Source organism: Mustela nigripes, chromosome 2 (assembly GCF_022355385.1).
Source record: "Mustela nigripes isolate SB6536 chromosome 2, MUSNIG.SB6536, whole genome shotgun sequence".
Taxonomy (NCBI): Eukaryota; Metazoa; Chordata; class Mammalia; order Carnivora; family Mustelidae; genus Mustela; species Mustela nigripes.
The window spans coordinates 63,841,071-63,857,303 of NC_081558.1; positions in this window are offsets into that span (position 1 = coordinate 63,841,071).

The following is a 16,233-nucleotide window of genomic DNA, read 5'->3' on the forward strand; positions in this document are numbered from 1 at the left end:
TATATATATATATATATATATCTCACATATTCTTTATCCATTCATCTCTTGATGGACATGTAGGCTCTTTCCATAGTTTGGCTATGGTGGACATTGCTGCTATAAATATTTAGGTGCATGTGTCCCTTTGGATCACTTCATTTGTATCTTTAGGGTAAATACCCAGTAGTGCGATTGCTGGGTCATAGGGTAGCTCTATCTTCAACTTTTTGAGGAACCTCCATACTGTTTTCCAGAATGGGTGCACAGCTTGCATTCCCACCAACAATGTAGGAGGGTTCCCCTTTCTCTGCATCTTCGCCAACGTCTGTCATTTCCTTAATGATTAATTTTAGCCATTGTGACTGGTGTGAGGTGGTATCTTGCTGTAGTTTTCCCTGTGATATTTTCCTGATTTCAAGTGATGTTGAGCTCTTTTTCATGTGTCTATTGGCCATTTGGATGTCTTTGCAAAAATACTTGTTCATGTGTTCTGCCTATTTCTTGATTGCTTGATTGAATTATTTGTACTGGATGTTGAATTTGATAAGTTCTTTATAGATTTTGGATACTAGCCATTTATTTGATATGTCATTTGCAAATATCTTCTCCCATTCTATTGGTTGTCTTTTGGTTTTGTTGACTATTTCCTTTGCTGTGCAAAAGATTTTTATCTTGATAAAATCCTAATAGTTCATTTTTGTCCTTATGCAAAGTATTTCTGAATACTCTTTTCCAAAACAGCAACTTTATCATGATTCAAACAGTATCAAAAAGAATCTTGAAGAAATTAAAAAATCTTCCTGAATTCTACCACCTATTTGTAATAACTGTTAGATTTTTGGTAAGCTGCCTTTTCAAAGCACGTGTATATATGGGTATATTTTAAATGTATATTTATTCACATAAAATGACCTCAGGACACCAAGGGTTCGTGTCTTTAATAATAATAATTCATAAAGATAGTTCTGTGTCAATAAATGTAAGTGTACATTATCCTTTTTTTAATGAATGTGTATCCACTTGTATAGATGTGCCATTATTTATTTATAAAGGAGCTTTTCTGCTTTTTCCTGGGAACTGTTAGAAGGCAATTAAAATCTCATTTATCTCTTGTGTTCCTAAATGTCACCCTGGCAAGCTAAGTGCCGTTAAACCCATTTTGCAGATGATGTCATCAGAAGCCTGAGAGGTTTTATGACTTTCCCTAATGGAAAATGGCAAGTGTAGAGTAGAGATTCCAACTCCCACCTTTGTACTCCAAACCTCAGACTCCTTGCCACACATAAGCAAACTGTAAAAACTCAGTGGGATCACTGTTATATAAGGGGCTTGAGCAACATGATCTGAGAGCACAGGCCAGGGGAGGAAGAAGTCCATCAGTGGAAAGGGTGCTTAGGAAGGTTCTTGTGGAAAATGAAAGGTGACTATGGTTTTGGTGGAAGGAATCTTCTTCTTTTTCTTCTTCTTTTTTTTTTTTTTTAAAGATTTACTTATTTATTTGAGAGAGAGAATGAGCAGTGGCGGGGCAGAGGAGGGGATTGAGAGGGAGAAGCAGGCTCCCCACTCATCAGGGAGCCCCATGCAGGACTTGGTCCCAGGACCCTGAGATCATGACCTGAGCCAAAGGTAGATACTTAATGGACCCAGCCGCCCAGGTGTCCCTGTGGAAGGAATCTTGAGTGGAATGTACAGTGTCCATACAGACATGGAGTGTGCTAGTGCAGGGCTGTTCAGGTTTGGTTCCTAGAAAATTACAGTTTCTTTTCTTTGTGGGTAAGATAACACACATGATGCTCAAAAAAGGGAAATGTTGTAGAAATCCTTTGAATAATCATTTTAAGTACTTTTAAAATGGTCCATGGGGAAAGTTGGATCCCAGTCAGCCTGGGAGGAACAGCCTTGTTAATAACAAAGGGAGGAGAAAAAGAATGATGAGGATTTCTGGAGGGTTTCATGGGTCACAGAGTAAGAAAGAACCAGCATCCAGAGTTCCGAGAGACACACATAGATTCTCGATGCCTGGTAGCCAGACATGGAGAGCTATGGCTCCCTCTGAAGCAGGAAAGTATTCTGTTTGCAGGGTCCTAAAATTTATACACACCTGTCACTTGCACACTTACAATCTGTAGAGGATTATGGATATTCAATGTATGCTCAGTTAATCCTTCTGTATCTTAAATGACATCCCTAGAAATGAGGAGTAAAGAGTGACTCTCAAAAAACGAAAACCAAGAACTCCAGCAAAAATGGATAATAGTTCCTGCTCTTTATCTCTAAAGCTTTTCATTTACTTTGAAATATGCTCTAAAAGCCTGTAGTGTCATGTTGGGGGCAAATGAATCTTACAGATTCTCTTAACCATTTTCCAGAGAGGGGTTATATTACCTCTTTGCCCTTCTGCCTTCTGTAACCCTCTCTGTTCCTCCAGGAACTCACTTGGCAGCCATGAGCCATCCATCAGGCAGTTGACAGTTGGTCTGGAAAAGATGACTCAGACCTTAAGCTTTAAATGCTACTTTCTTCCCTCCATAGCTGAGGCCAACTTACCCATAAAACCTGGACTTAGGAAACTTACCTCTGTTTCATCTGTCTTTATTCTTGTAAAGTTGGCCCACTTTGTCTCCTCAGTTAATAATGAGACTGGATACAGGTAATTACAGTGTGGAGTAGAGTAGGAATGAATATTGATGGTGGTGTTATTCGGACAAACACTCAGAGGGGTTGTTGGCTGTTTCTATCCAGTTTCCTCCCCAAAATGCAAGCTGCCACAACGCCAGACTCTACCAAACAATGGCCTAGGGCTCTGAGGTCACCCAACCTGGCTGGTAGTTTTATATGACATGGAATCCCTGAGTTCCTTAGACTGCAGGTAGAGCTGCTGATGTGTCAATCAGAGAAACACCCAGATTTTATTTTATTACTTTTTAAAGATTTAACTTATTTATTTGTCAAAGAGAGAGAGAGAGAGAATGAATATGCACAAGAGAGAGAGCAGCAGGCAAAGCAGGCAAAGGGAGAAGAAGGCTCCCTGCCAAGCAAGGAGCCCCATTCTGGACTCGATCCCAGAACCCTAGGACCGTGACCTGAGCCAAAGGCAGGGACTTAACCAACTGAGCCACCAGGCATTCCAACACCCAGATTTTAAATAAAATCTGCAGCATTTTACCATTTGCTTTTCCTCAACCATCTTATGCAGTGAGTCACCATGTCCTGTTGCTTCTACTGCTTCTGTGGTCCTGGGAGTAAGGCGTTATTCAGCTTAAGATATTTGAGATCATTAAAAAATAAGGCAGAGATATCTAAATAAATGAAGTCCTCACTTTATTTGCCGATTTATTTATTGACAGTTGCTGAGAACTGCTATGTACCAGGGCCTTTATTAGATCCAGGGATAGAGAGAGATATATGTCTCTTTCTTAACCCAGAGGGAAATTCACCTTATCGAGGAAGACAGAACTGGGGACAAATGATAACCACGAGTATGAAGAGAGGTCATAGCCAGCAGGGCAATAATATTCTAATTCCACTGAGGAGCTAGGAGAAGGCTCACCAAGGGGAAAAACATTATTATTGAAAGAAAAGGAGCAATTTTCCGAGAGGAGAAGGGGAAGGCCATTCTTCACATTTCAATATGAGTCTACTTTTCTACTTACATTTTCTGCAGCTATTTATTTTACTATTGTTACTCAGGGAGAAGTGGAGGGACCTAGAATTGTCATCATCACTCCTTGTAACTCTTCTTTCTCATTTTAATTTGTTTTTTAATTGTCTCAAACCTAACCCACATCCTGCTCAAAATACCCTTGCTTCAGTGACACCCACTATCATGTTTTGAAAATAGCTATCTTAGACATGTATGCTTATTTGAGAAATATATGCCGTTAATTTGTATGTATAAGTGTTTTAAGTTGCATAAAGCATCCTACATGATAGCATATTTCCTCTTTCTAATTTATCGCAGGAAAAAGTTTCATTTTTAAAAGTAACTTAGAAGTAAAATATGCAGATTATTTGTTCTCTTTCCTTGCTGTATAGAATTTGATTGTATGAATCTGCCATAATTTATTTAACCCATTATGTGTGGCTGGACTGTTAGGGTGTTTTCATTTCTTCCCTATCACGAATAGTGTTGCTTGAACATTCTTGTGTATGACTTTTGGTGCTGATGCATAAGCTCAGTTATAGGTTCCAGTTTTCTCCAACATGGATACTGCATTATTTTTTATTTCATCATGGTAGCTTTATTTGGCATTTCCCTGATGGCTAATGAAGTTGAACCCCCTTGTCATATGTTTTTTGGACATTCAGATTCTGTCACGAAATAGAAAAAAAGAAATAAGACACAGAAGAATACATACTATGCTACATAATTTATGTAAAGTTCAAGGACAATGGCCATATTTAGGAAAGAAGGACAGTTCATAACTAGAAAGAAGCACTGTGACTTTTGGGGGTACCTACCAGTGGAGCTCTCCACCTTTGGTGAACTATATGTGAACAATCTGTGAGTTTTTCTGTCCATATATTATGTTTCAATAAAGTATAGAAGAATTTTACAAATGGAAGGTAAACAATCCAAATAAAAGTGAGTCGTCTTCTACTTATAAGAATATGGAGAAGATATACTTTTCCCTAGTCTTCCCATTAGATACAACTAAAACCTCTGAATGTTTAAGAATACTTTGAAAGGTAGAGAGAAGGAGGCAGAATGGCTTGATATTTCTGGACCCAAGGGAAGACACAGTGGTGAGTTCCCTGAATTTTCTTTTTGTCTTATACATCCCATAGTTGGAACTGAACAGGCCTGCAAACCAGAAATGCCAAAGGGGATGGACCAGGGGGGAAAATGCCAGCCAGAGGCTGCTTCTTCTAGTTAAAGTGTCAAGAAAGGGTCAACCCAAAAGTGCAGACAGATTTTAGACAATAACTGCTCTGGCCATGTCAGCAAAGACCAAGTGGGGAGCTCAGGATTCCACTCTTACTAGGCTGTGAGGAGGTGTCCCAACACCCCTACTGGGGGGGTGTCAGAAAGTGGAGTAGAGATCTGGGACTTTAATTTTTATCAGCTGCTAATGAGCTGATGAGCTCCTCCCTCCCCATGCCCAGTGGTGTTGGTGGAGACCACATGGGGCGGGGGGCTTTCACTCTCACTCAACATTAACAAAGGGCCAACAGGCCCTGGGGCTCTATATGTCAGTTTTGACTTGGCAATAAGGTGTTACCCTGCCCTACTTCCTCTGCAAGAGGAGGGACAGAGAAAACTAGCTCAAAGTGAAGGTTTAAATACATTCAGTCTCATAACACAATGCAAAAACTCTAGGTTTCAACAGAAAGTTACTCATCATATAAAAAAACTAGAAGATAACAAGCCAAATGGAAAAAGGCAATCAAAAGACACCAACAGTGGGGCGCCTGGGTGGTTCAGAGGGTTAAGCCCTCAGGTCATGATCTCAGGGTCTTGGGATCGAGCCCCACATCGGGCTCCCTGCTCAGCAAGGAGCCTGCTTCCTCCTCTCTCTCTCTGCCTGCTTCTCTGCCTACTTGTGATCTCTGTCTATCAAATAAATAAAATCTTAAAAATAAAAGAGACCAACAGTGATATGACAGAGATATTAGCATTACCTGACAAAGATCATAAAACAGCACAATAAAAATGCTTCAAACACCAATATGGCCACATTTGAAACAAATGAAAAGTAGGAAGCTCAGCATAGAAATAGAATATCTCAATAAACAAATAGAAGACATAAAGAAGAACCAAGTGGAAATTCTAGACATACAAAATACAGAAATTGAAACAAAATTGAATATTATTCAACTGTCAAAAAGAATGAACTCTTACCATTTACAATGACACGGATGAAACTAGAGAGTATTATGTTAAGAGAAATAAGTCACTCAAAGAAAGGCTGATACTGTGTAATTTCACTCATATGTGGAGTTTAAGAAACAAAACAGATGAACATAGGGGAAGGGAAATAAAAATAAAATAAAAACAGAGAGGGGAACTGTAAAAGACTCTTAACTATAGGGAACAAGTTGGGGGTTGCTGGGGGGGAAGGTGTTAGGGAGATAGAGTAACTGGGTGATGGGCATTAAGGAGGACACTTGTTGGGATGAGCATGGAGGTTCTATGTAAGTGAGAAATCACTGAATCCTACCCCTGAAACTAATAATACATATATGTTAGGTAAATTGAATTAAAAAAAAAATTTAAAAAGCTCCATGCATGGATTCAGCAGCACAAAGAAGGAGAAAGAAGGAAGAATCAGTGAAGTGGAAGCTACAACAATAGAAATTGACCAGTGCGAACAACAGAACAAAAATAAATGGAAAAGGTGAAGAAAGCCTCAGGGCTAAAGGGACTATATAAAAAATGAACAATCACATCATCAGAATCCTGGAAGGAGAGGAGAAGAGTCAGGCTAAAAAAGTACTCTAGGAAAAAATGGTTGAATATGTACCAAATTTAGCAACAGATATAAACCTACAGATTTTAGAAGCTAAGAGATTTCCACAAAATGGAATCCAGTGAAATCCACGCCAAGACACTTCATAATTAAACTTATGGAAACTAAAGACAAAAAAAAAAAAAAAATCTTGACTGCATCCAGAGGAGAAGTGACGCCTTATCCATAGGAGAACAAAACAAAATAAAACAAAAACTCAAAAATTAGTTCAGATGACCAAGGATTTCTCATCTGGAATCACGAGAGCTAAAAAGAAGTAACACTGTTTTCAAGTACTGAAAGAAAAGAAGCATCAACCCAGAATTCTATGATCACTGAAAATATTCTTCAGTTCTGAAGGGAAATCAAGATATTTTCAGATGAAAAACAAATAAGAGGATATATTACTGGAAGGTTACCATAAATAATGGCTAAAGGAAGTTCTCTGAACAGAAAGGTAATGATAACAAAAGCAAGTATGATGCATGAGGAAGGAAGAAAAACATGGTAAGCAAAATCGATCAGTAAATAGAGCAGGCTTTGAATCTCTTCTTGAGTTTTGTAAGTTCTGTTTGACTGCTGAAGCAAAGATAATAACACTGAGTATGGTTCTAAAGGTATGTACAGGTAATATTTAAGACAATTATTATGAATGGGGGAGGGTACGGGGATGTAAAAAGGTAAGGTTTTAATATTTCACTCAAACTGGTAAAATGATACCACCCGTAATCTATAATAAGTCAAGCATATATAATGTAATACATAGAATAAGCACTAAAAATGTTATACACAACTAAGGTTGGCTTCTTTGAAGCCAAAACCACTGGAGCCATAAAATTGTAGAAATATTGACTAGAAACAGATTTTTATGAATTGCTGGAGGATGAGGGTAGACTAGCTTCAGAGTGAGAAACTCCTGGGACCCAGTGTTGGGGGGGACTTTACACTTCTATGAGCTTTACTTTTTTTTTTTTTTTTTTTTTGGAAATTGTAAAAGTGATACTTTTTTATTTTTTTAATTTTACAACACTGTGCTTTACTTTTAAGAAACTCACCAGATCGTCTCAGTGAAGATCACAGGAAAGCTTCCTCCTGTTTTGAGCAGGGAGACAGAAAAATAACTATTCTGCCTTAGGCCCAGAGCAATCTCCATAACAAAGTCAAACACACCAAGAGAAACAACTTTTTCAGAACCCTGTCTGAACTGGAGGGGAGGGCATAAGCCCTGTACTCTTGCTGATCAGCTGATCCCACAGGAGGAGAGGTTAACAGTTCTATACGGATATATGTGCATACTGAAACTGAACAATTACATCAGTGGATAGTGGATGACAGCTATTGGTGAAAACAAGTTTCCCACTGCTGGTGGGAGATGCATAAAGGTGGAGATGAGAATGATCCACATGGTAATGGATTAAAAGTTGGAGACATCTGAACTCATATGTAACCTAATATAGACATGGATGGCTACATGTAGAAATACTAATATATAAAGATATATTAATATATATACCTTATATATTATATATATACCATATATATATTCACACATCTCATATACCTTATACTTTATGTATATATAAAAATATATAACTTAGCTTTTTAAGATTTATTTATTTATTTGAGAGAGAGAGAGTGCTCTCATGTGCATGAGTTGGGAGAGGAGCAGAGGGAGAGAATCTTCAAGCAGGCTCCCCACTGAGCATGGAGCTGGATGAGATGCTCCATGACGGTCTCTGTCTCATGACTCATGAGGTCATGACCTGAGCTGAAACCAAGAGTTGGATGCTTAACAGACTGAGTTACCCAGGTGCCCCCAAATATACTTATTAATATGCATATATATATTTGTTACATACACACACATACATGAATGGTATACACACATATTTGTCTTTCGCTATTGTAGAGGACCTATAAGAAAGCACACCTCAGCAGCGACAAACACACTGAGTGCCCAAATCTTGGTTTCAAATACTGTTTCTATTAAAAGGGAGCCATGTGTATAGCCCTAACATTGACTATTGTGTCCTACACAGAAACAGTGATCTAAGAAGCCATGCCATTTCCACCACAAGAAACATTCCACAAAGGTCAAATTCAAAAAACATGTACTGAGGGCTATTAGGCACCAGACACTGTTTCCAGTGGTGGTGGGGTGCAGAGGGAGAGGGACAAACAGACTCCTCACTGAACACAGAGCCCATCATGGGGCTGGATTCCAGGACCCTGAGATCACGACCTGAGCAAAAGTCAGATGTTTAACTGACAGCCACCCTGACACCCCTCCAATGCTTTTGTGTACATGTCTCGCTGAAGTCTAGGAAGAAATATTATTATTTCCACTTTGCAGGTGAGGACACTGCTGTGACCAGCACAGAGATATTAAGTGAAGGCATTCTGACTACAGACTCAAGCTCTCGTGTGTTAGATTGCTTCCAACCTGAGCCCCTTGCTGGACTGAAAATACAAGTGAAAAATCAAGCATATCCTTGTGACTTAAACACCTTGTCTTTCATTTATAGACCCATATAATTACAGCCTATGATATAGATAAGTTCAAACAAATTGGAGGAACTGATGCTACCAACAGAAACATGACTATTATTGAAAACTCCCTCATTAAGTGTCTGAATGGCTGGTGGTTTGATTTTTGTAGCCCTGATGCATGTTCTTACAAACATTCATGTTTTACGTTCAGATAGAACTCAGAATGGAGATGTCATGATGCTGTTGCCTACCAGGAAATAGCCATTCATAAAGGCATCACTGAAGATTCTTTTGCAAGTTCTATCAGGAGGAATAAACATGTTGCCTTGAGCAAGATTTTGTATTTAAGGATTACCACAGTTGAGGGGAGAACTGAGGGTAAGGTGGAACCCAGTTCAAAGGTGTGAAACACTAGCATATGACTAAATATAAAAAGGCACAATTTCAAAATGTGAGTATTATACAGTAATTGCAGCTAGTGTAAATTTATGTCAATTTCTGACTTCAGTTAGAATGTAAACACTTAGAATATAAACAATATAAAACACATTATTGAAAAGGGTACATTCATGTATTTTCCTAATTGTGTTCCATTAGGAGAGAGTTTTAATTTGTAGGAAATTAATTCTGTTAGACTTGATGTTTAAAATAGAGAAGTAGAAAGAATCGAACCACTTAATACTTAATTTTTTTCAGGAGACCATTAGCAAACAGACATATCCTTCCTATGATGTAGTTAAGTATTGCATTCCCCCTGCTGCCCCAGGAAGATGTTATATGCCACTGAAGTTGAAGAAAGCAGAAGATTCAGCTGCTCAACATTGTGGTTCAGAGACAATGGTTAAAACAATGTAGAAGTTGGATTTAGGGGAAAAAAACCCCACAAATACATAGCACTTCACCAAATAGCATTTTAAAACCTATTAACTGGTATATGAAACTCCCAAAGAAACTGAAACATCAAACAAAGAAACAAAAATCTCTATTTTTATTTTAAAAAATTTTTATTTATTCATTTGAGAGAGACAGAGAGAGTGAGAGAGAACACGAGCCAGGAGGAGGGGCAGGGGCAGAGGGAGAGGGAGAAGCCGACTCCCCACAGAGCAGGGGATGTGGGGCTCGATCCCAGAGTTAAGTGGAAGGACCAAGCCACTCAGGCTCACCCCTCCCATTGTTTACTTTTAAAACATGTCACAGGAAATGTTATGGTTCTAGTAGTTACAGAGCATATAACATCCCACAGGGCCCCTCCTGACTTCTAGAAAAATCCAATTCTGGTTATAAGCATATAATCATACTATTAGTCACTATCTATCTAGTCAGGCATTGTAAGGTGCCAGGCATTGTAAGTTCTTTGTATGCCTTATCTTATTTAATACTCTTAGCAACTGAAGAGACAATTACTCTGATTATTTCCATGTTATAGATGAGGGAACCAAGTTTAAAGAGGTGAAGAAAATTATCCAGAGCCACAGAATGTACCAATTAGTTTTTATTTATAGCAAACTATGTCCAAACTTAGCATTTATAATAGCAATCATTTCTTCAGCTCAGAGAAGTCTGTGGGTAGACAGTTGGTGTGGGCTGAGCTGGGCACTTCTGCTAGTCTTCCTGGGGTCACTCATACATCTGAGGTCCCCTGCCAGGTCTCACAGTCTCTTATCCGACAATGGGTAGTAAGGCTGCACACGTGCTGGTCTCTGGGTTCAACAAACCCAGAGAGGACACGATGCGATGCTCAAGGCTTGTCAAACTTCTGCTTGTATCACAAGGCAAGTGACATGGCGAAGCCAGACTCAAAGTAGTCAAGAAAACGCTCCCTCTTGTTTGGAGTTAGCTTCACGTTGTGAGGGAAGTAGAAGATTTGGGCTGTATTTTGAAATCTGCTACATCAGTTAGTAAGTGACAGAGCCTGGCTCTGAACCCTGATTCCAGAACTTCTGTCTGTCCCTAATACTGATCCTACAGTGTCTTTCAAAAAAGGATCCCTTCATAGTTTTTAAGGATAATGCACCACTTTGGAGGACATTACCTTCTCTTTATCTGATAAACCCTGCTGTGCTCCAGCTCCCACTGGTTCTCTCTGTGCACCCCTGTTTTGCACATACATCCAACAGAGCACTTATCACATTATAATGAATCATTTATCATCATACAGTGTTCAGTCTCTAGACTAGGCAGGGATTATGTCTAATTATTATCTATAGCCCTGATGCTTTGGTACAGGTTTTGTGCTTGAAAATGACATGCTGAAGAAAGTCATGATAATGTACCCACTGGTAATCAGTTTCAGTCATAACTGACATCACAGAACAGTTAGCTGTGCTTACTGTTATCACCTTCTGTTAAATGTCCTCAAATCCCTGGAAAAAATGTAATAATAAACATTTTACTTTTGATTCCAAAATTTTAGAAGAGTACTCAATTTCTTTTTATAGGCTATCTCCTATAATATCAGCAACATTAATTTTTAGAAAAATGCAAATTAGATGCAGAGAGCAAGAAAGGCATTTTGAACCATCTTTATATCCAGTTGAGTGACATCAAGGATGGGGTGTAGCCGAGATTCCCCAATTTGTCTGCACTTGTTTAAGAAGGATGCTTGCAGCTACCTTAAGAGAAACAGGTTCTCAGAAGCCCCCTCCTTCTTTCCTAGAAATAGCAGTGCCCTTGTGAAATACTGCCTGGAGGGCTCCATGGCTAAATTTAGATCCATTGCTTTGCTTGTGTTTTCCTTCTTTTTAGCAGCTGATGTTGGCTCCAGGAGGCCTCCAAAGCCATTTCAGTTCTTTTCTGCCCTCCAGCTCAGACTCCTCCCTCTCTGGGCTTTGCTCCTCATCTGTCATTTGCTGTTCGAATAGTCCTTGCACATTCTGTAGGTGTGTGCAGGCAACCAGGAAGCCATGGGAAGTTGGTGCATTCACACTTGTGAATGAGACATAAGTGAAAAATACTCATGATCAGTGACTTAACCTTCTCTTCAGTGCTCCAAATACCACCAAAGAGCTGGTAGAACACGAACCCATCTGTGTTCCCCGGATTAAAGGGACCAATATTTATTCCGAACTGTTACACACAAAGCGCTTCTGTACTCTACATTTGCCAGCTGGGAGACCTTGGCAAGCTGGTAATCTGTGAGCTTCAGTTTCCTTATGTGTCTCCTACAGTTCACAGTGTTGTTGGGAAAATGAGACAGATCTGTGCACGGAAAGCACTCAGCACCATGCCCAACTCATGGGAGGTGCTCAGTAAGACGGACTACTGTTATATTAGTATTATTTAGGATATCAGAGTTCCCTCATGTAAATCTCAAGGTTTAGCTTAACTTCCTGCATTTCATTATTTTCAAATTAAAGCTATTTTAATTTAAAGAACAGATTCAAATACATAAAAACACAAAAGGATAAGTCACATTTCTACCACCTTTAACAAATCCAATTACTGTCATTTTCCCATGTTCCTGTTCATTCCTTATCTATACACATAGGAGGGTTTTTTTTTTTTTTTTTTCTCCCTTAGCTGCAGTCATTGTGAAGGAAATGATTCTGGTATATGTCTTAAAATTTTCACTAGTGTTATATCATGAAAAATATTTCAATGACCTGAATTTTAAAGGTCCAAGTAACAACTTCTAGAAAGGATACCAGCATCACAATCTGCAGTAAATTATGGAGCTCCTTGGGTATACATAATGCATCGCAATTTTCCATAGATGCATTTTTATGTAACATAGTAGTTTTGCAAGATTATAATAATAAAATCCAAATGATTATAAATAACACTTTTGAGTGCTTATTTTGTGACAAGCCTATTCTCAGCATTCTTATCCTGATTGGACACTCAGGGAGGGAAGCCAAGTGCCTTACTCAATTTTACGAATCCAGTGAAACATTGAGATGAACCTAAAAATCTAGATTTTCTAGCTCCTGCTCTGGTCTTCTTTTCAGTCTACCTCCCCTTTCCAGAAAGACACAGATGTTGAGTTCCTTTCCTCCCTAGCATACATTGCCACTGGTGCTGCCATGCTGTGTTGTTGCATTATTTCACTTGGATGCTTTTAAAACTGGCTTTGGCCGTGTGTTTTGGGCACAACCTCTTATCTTGGTGGGATCTGCTGGTGTCACCTGTAGGAATTTGTGGCAGCCATTTACTGCTCCACATCTTCCAGATAAACCTGACCCCAGCGATTAGACCAAAAGCAGGAAAAAGAAGCATATCAGCAAAACATTAGAGAATCTTCTACCCTTCACTTTAGTGATAAGTGCTATTTTCAATGAAGTACACTTTTCTTTTTCCTGGAGCACATACATCCAAGTATCCTCAGGTCAAACACTCCTATTTTATAGGCAGTCTTTTCTTCAGGCATTATTAAAATCTCACCAGAGCATGTGTCACTCTTGTTGAAATGGTTCTAGATAGGTCTTAGAGCTGGACATAAAGCCAGAAAAAATTGCCATGGCCTGGCACATTTGTTCACTGTCTTAAGCACCTGCTTCCTTACTGGCTAAATCAGGTCCTTCAGAGAGATGTTCTCTGATATTGTTTACATCCCTCTTGCACTATGATTCTCTATGTGGTCCCTGATATATTCTCTACCCACAACGATCTACTTTGTGAATTGTCTAGCTGAAATCTTAGAAAAGTCCTTCAGTGTCATCACAGAGAATTTCCCATGCAAGCCTCCTGTGTGCCCATTTTCTTATTAGTTAACTACATTAAAGTGCTATCAAAATTCTTCAGAATTCTTCTCTGTGGGTGCCTGAATTATGGTATTCAATCACTGAACACATAAATGGAATATTAGCACTGCCAAAATTATAGAGACAGTGATGAATTCCCAGAAGATGATATGTAAAATCCCATAAGTTCAAAAAGTAGACATACCCTCTTAAACTAAAACTAAAATGCTAGTAACTGTTTGGCTTTGTAATTCTTACTTTATGGTTCTTGGAGATATGCAGTTTTAGAATTTATCTTTTGTTTGCAAGAACCATGAGATCAAGAGAGACTATACTATTAAACTTATCATATATTTCAAGCTTATTAACTTGAAACAAACACATGTGATATAACTATGTTATAGTAATAGAATATATTAAAATTACACATTGTTAAAAACTTTTAATATTGCTAATAAACAATTGTTTTATGCTTCAAATATGTATTAGTTTCTGTATATTCTTTGTTTCTAAACTCACTCCCAAAACTACAATCCAAGTTTTATGAATTCCAGTCTAAAATTTATAATATTGAAATTTAGTGAGTGACTAAAACACTGTTCTCAGATCGTTATCATTTGGTGAGTGCTGTGAAGTGTGTAAACCTGGTGATTCACAGACCTGTACCCCTGGGGATAAAAATATATGTTTATAAAAAAAAAAGAGTAAGTCAATTTTTCCATACTAACAAGTATATAGAAAACCATGCTAGTTTTAGAGATGGCTGTGACCTAATTGACCCAATGATGACTTGGCAGTTCCTGTGATTTCATGTATTTTCTATATTAAAGTTTCAAACTTTTCCAGACAGGAAAAAATACTGGATGTGTTCAGGCAAAATAAGTGAACTAATGAGTGTGTCATACTATTTTGCATTTGCCTCTCAAAATCCACCCTCCATCCCTTTCCATCCTGTTCTCGGCTTAGGGAGGCTGACCTATATCGAAACCATCAATGATCTCTCATCTGCAGGGTAAAGAGTTAAAATTTGAATTTCAGATAACTAACCAATAAGTTTTTAGTATAAGTATATCCTCTGAAATACTTGGAATATACTTATGCTAAAAATTTATTGGTTGTTTATCTGAAACTGGAATTTACCTATGTGTCTTACATTTTCAATTTGCTAAATCTGGCAACCCTACTTACATCCCACCTGGTTAGAATTTAAATTTAAATTAGAATTAAATTCTGGTTGAATTTCACTACTGGGGAGTTCTAGCAGGAGACTGATGTAAGATCAGAGAGGGAGTTCAAAATATTTATTTTTCTGCTTCTCTTTGTGCGAGATGAATTTGGTTTGGCTTTTTTCCTTGATTGGAGCTCAGTGCTTCTCACAGAGACTTTTTCTTAGGGACTCCCTCCTTCCAGGTACTTGGGACCAGTGCTTCCCTTTGATTCTGTAGGCTGAGGGTTAGAAACAACCCTACTCACCTTACCAGCCCTATGTTACTTATTCTCTGCAAGAACCTCAAATATCATTATAGCTTTGTAAATAATCTCTTTGTAAATTGAACCTCCTTAAATTATCCTACTGAAAGAAGACTGACAAGACCAAGGTCAAGGTATTTTTTAAAAAAGAAAGAAGACAGACAAGACCAAGGTCAAGGTATTTCTAAAAAAAGATTCTGTTGTAGAGTGAAGGATGGATGGAATTTAACCCTACAACTTATTTAGTGCAGAACCTTGCTTCCTCTTTGGATCTGGTTAAATCCCTGATGTATTTAGGCATAGAGGTGTGTCTCCATCCTCATGGAGCTTAAAGATATTTAATAGGAAGGAAACCAACTTTAGGTCATTGCCATTTCAGCTGTTTTATATACCTTGTCTGAAGTAATTCTCCTGTAAGTTAAACAAAAAAGGTGTTCTTAGCTCCACAGATGAGGGAAATGAGGCTCAGAGAGATTAATTGGAAATTTGAAGCATCTTTCCTGCAGTCTTACCACAAGAGCATGCCAGAGACTCACTCACCAGGCACTATTCTAGCTAGCTAAGATTTATTGTGCACATTCTATAAGCCAGTCTATTTACATATATTTTGTAAGTATATACATATGTATACAGAAAACATTACATATATGTATACATTATCTGTATATGATACATACATATTAATATATTATACATGTAATATATACATTATATGTATATGTATATACATATACAAATATGTATAAATATATACATTATATATATGTAAGCATTTTACATATATTTATTTTTTTGGTTTCTGTTTTTATTTATTTATTTATTTATTTAAAGAATCTGTGTTTTTTGCTTTTTTTAAAAAATTTTTTATTTTTAATAAACATATATTTTTATCCCCAGGGGTACAAGTCTGTTAATCGCCAGGTTTACACACTTCACAGCACTCACCAAAGCACATACCCTCCCCAATGTCCATAACCCCATCCCCCTTCTCCTAACCCCCCTCCCCCCAGCCACCCTTAGTTTGTATTGTGAGATTAAGAGTCACTTATGGGGCGCCTGGGTGGCTCAGTGGATTAAGCCGCTGCCTTCGGCTCAGGTCATGATCTCAGGGTCCTGGGATCGAGTCCTGCATCGGGCTCTCTGCTCAGCAGGGAGCCTGCTTC